Source organism: Tupaia chinensis, unplaced genomic scaffold (genome assembly GCF_000334495.1).
Source record: "Tupaia chinensis unplaced genomic scaffold, TupChi_1.0 Scaffold145078_1, whole genome shotgun sequence".
NCBI classification, from domain to species: domain Eukaryota; kingdom Metazoa; phylum Chordata; class Mammalia; order Scandentia; family Tupaiidae; genus Tupaia; species Tupaia belangeri.
Genome location: NW_006204939.1, coordinates 39,584 through 43,103, shown reverse-complemented (window position 1 = coordinate 43,103; position 3,520 = coordinate 39,584). Strand labels below are relative to the sequence as shown.

Sequence of the window (3,520 nt, the reverse complement as noted above, 5' to 3'; positions counted from 1 at the left end):
TCAGTTCTCTTACTGGATTAAATTGTTGATTAAGGGGACTGGCAGGGGGGCAAGTGGCTAAGGACTCTGGACTCCCACATGGTTAGCCATGGTTCGAATCCGAGACCTGCCAGCTTGCTTTCTCACTTTCTTTCTCTGTCTCGCTCTCTCTCTCTGTTTCGCTCTGGTCAAATTCAAATCAACCAATCAATAGGGAGGCTGTGTGGGCAGTGGGAGAGAAAGGAGCGGTCATAGAGTGCAGGCCCAGAACCACTGAGCCATGACCGGTGATGCCCCATAGTGGAAGAGGAAAGTAAGTAGGGCCTGGGGCCGTGGGCTGCTACTGGGCTTGGCTTGCCGAGGTAGAGGTAGCACAAGGAGGCTTTTGCCAGGGTCCAGAGCAGGTTGTTAAAGAACACGGTGTCGTCGTCCGCCCGGTTCTGGAAGGTGGACGTGGATGAGTATGACGAGAAGTTTATGGACGAGGAGGACTGGGAGATGGCCAGGCTGGCCCAACAAGGGCAAAGTGGACTCCTGCCTGTGGCAAGGAAACATGACAGCTACTCTACAGGCCGCTCTGAAAACCTTCCTATCCACACCAAGAGTCAGGCAGCGAAAGATCGAGCAGGTAGCATTGTCTTGAAGGTACTCATCTCTTTAACGCTAATGATATTGAAAAGGCTGTTCAGTCTTAGGACAAGAATGGAAGGCTTTGAGAGTCCCTCTGATGACAGCAGTGTTGTGTTATTGCAATGGCTTGAAAAGGCACTTACTGCTGGAGGAGTAGGGCCCATTGTTTGTGTTTTGACTGCAAGGAAAACTGTGTAGTCCGGAAGGAACTGGATGTGTGCCGGGGAGTGGGAGTCGCTGGTTGAAAGATCAAAACAACCAAATGCCACCGCTGCCCTGTGGGTAGCATCTGTGTCTCTCAGCTTTGCCTTCTTGCTTCCTTTCTCATACCTGTAAAGAAAAGCACATACCATTTTCCTTTAACAAAACTTGGGATGATAAAGAGGAAATGATGTTTCAGCAAGAGAGTTTCATTCTCTCAAATCCATTTTAATGATGTGCATACCAGACTGTATATAGCATAATTGATACTCAAGGTCAATTGTACAATTTTAACCCCTATTGACTGGATTTTTGGTTTATATTATTCTTAACTAATACTGAGAGATTTGATCAGAACTTGAGGCCAGTTTCCAAACTCGTTGCTAGTCAGGAAGTAACTCTTTTTTTTCTTTTTCTTTTTCTTTTTTTTTTTTTTAATTATGAGTGATTGGCAGCTACTAACATTGAATCAGGGGGGGGGAGAAAGGGGGAGAATTTTTTTTTTTTTTTTTTTTTTTTTTTTTTTTTTTTTTTAATTATGAGTGATTGGCAGCTACTAACGTTGTAAAACTGGATCATACTTCCCTTATTTAAGCAAAACCTGCTTTGGGACTGAGTGGTGGATGAACACGCCCTCAGGTTCCAGCCGGGTCTCTGCCTGCCTCCATGTTACTTTGCTGTGCTCAGCATCCGGAAATCATGGCCTCTCAATTCCTTCATGGTTACCCAGGGTCCAGAGCAAGGAGTCTTGCTCTATACAAGTGCGTCTGCAAAATATCAGAGCCTGGTTGGTATGAACATCAAATTTTGTGTGTTACCCTGACTCTGTTTCGGGGAACTACTCCAATTGAGAAAGGATGTGGAAACCTATGCCACTCAAGCTCTGGGCAGCTCCGAATGAACTACTACTTTCTTTTGAAATATAGCAGCTGCTTTAGACATTATGAGGTGTACAGCTAGTATTTAATATGCCCTATAAATGTCTTCAGTGTTCTTCAGGGTAAATGGGATCTCAGAAGATTTGGTTCAGAGCCAATCCAATAACACATTCTGTGTTTTATCTCAGTGTTTTCTAAAAAGAAGAAAAAATTCCACACAGTAAAAAATTGTTTACTTTGTTGGACAGACCAAATCGGTTCTCAAAAATGACTGGTGCTTATAAAAATTATTATGTATAGTAGCTCCAAAAACAAACCACCTGATCACGTGACCAAGGGGGAGATCAGCCTGTGTTTATTATTTACAGTGGGCACCAGTTTCATAATCACTGACTTCTATGAAAACTGGTGCAGAAATTCTGTAAACTCTGCTGGTTTTTGATACCTGCATTTTGTTTGTAAGAATAAGAACCTTCAGAAAATAAAATGTCAGTGTTGAAAAAAAATCAGTCAATAAATCAATCAAGTTAAAATAATTTTAAAAATTATTAATATAAAGTAAAATGGCTGAAATTGAAAAAGGAAGAAAAAGAAGAAGTAGAAAAAGGAAGAAGGGAGAAAAAAGAAAGAAGAAGAAAAGAAAGAAGAGGAAGAAGAAAATTTGATATACGGCTGCGATGCAGCAGACAGATGTGGTGGGCCTGCTGCTCTGTTTCTCTTTTCCCAGTGACATAGGAACAGGCTATGGGCCACCAATTAGGAAGAACAAGGATTTTAAAAGTTTACTTATTTTTTTCAGTGAGAGTGAAAAGAAAGAGAAAGGTCCCAGTGGAGTCTTCATGTCTTTATGCAGCCCAGGCATCAGCTAGCCTAGGTGTGGTTCAAGGTCACACCGGTGCATGTGCTTGGCACACTCAGAGGGGTGGCACCTCTTTCCAAATAGAGCAAGGCAGACTCTGGCTGGGCTCTGGCAGATTCCCAGGTCTGCTGGCTGCTCCCCTTACTGGGCATCTTGGAGCAGCCTTCATAGGTCCAGCCTGAATCAGCTTTGAGGACCCCACAGCCCACTGGGAGAAAGTATTTAGTAGTTTAGTAAAGCAGTTTTTTCTAGGCCCTAGGTTGCTCTCTCCTTATGTACTCAGTGTGATAACAGGACCTTACCCTTGTTGTCTGACCCAAAATCTCTCTCTGAGTCATTGGTCATGAGCTCAGTCTTCCTGGACTGGCGCACTGCTTCCTCTTGTCATTCCTCCTGCATCTTATCACCAGGTCCAAGTGCAGAGGGTGTGCCCCGTGCTCTGCTTATGAGATCTTATCACCAGATCCAAGTGCAGAGGGTGTCCCCCCGTGTTCTGCCTTATGAGTCTCTCTTTCTCTTTAGCGCAGTCTGAGGCAGAGCCGAGTCTGTCAAGCAAACTACAATATCTGATTTCCATCACAGGAGCAGACCAGTAAGCATCAGATATTTATAGAGGACACAGTAGAGTGTTCATACAAAATGAAAGACCCATTCAAGATAGATGATTCTAGATGTAGAGATGATACTTAGCTGACAAACAGGTAAGACAAACAGATAACATGATAGGTAGACAGATGAAAGCTATAATCTCTGCTCATCTAGAGACTGGTGATATTTCCTTTAGTACTTGGTCCGTGCCATCTGGGCCAGGGACTCGTCCAGTATTCTAGTTCAAGTTTGTTATGGTTACCTGACTTGTCTCCCAGCGGGGACAGGCTTTGATAGTGGGGTGGGCACAGACAGAAGCGTGAGAGATGGTTGAGGAGCTAGTGACGATGGGGAATGCCAAGTCACTAACGAGGGCTGCCAGGGA

General features: G+C 44.0%; 1 pseudogene; it reads left to right on the top strand.

The window, feature by feature from the left end:
• Positions 1 to 269: 269 nt before the first annotated feature.
• LOC102498224 (actin-related protein 2/3 complex subunit 5 pseudogene) lies at positions 270 to 807 on the top strand (annotated as a pseudogene).
• The last annotated feature ends 2,713 nt before the right edge of the window (positions 808 to 3,520 follow it).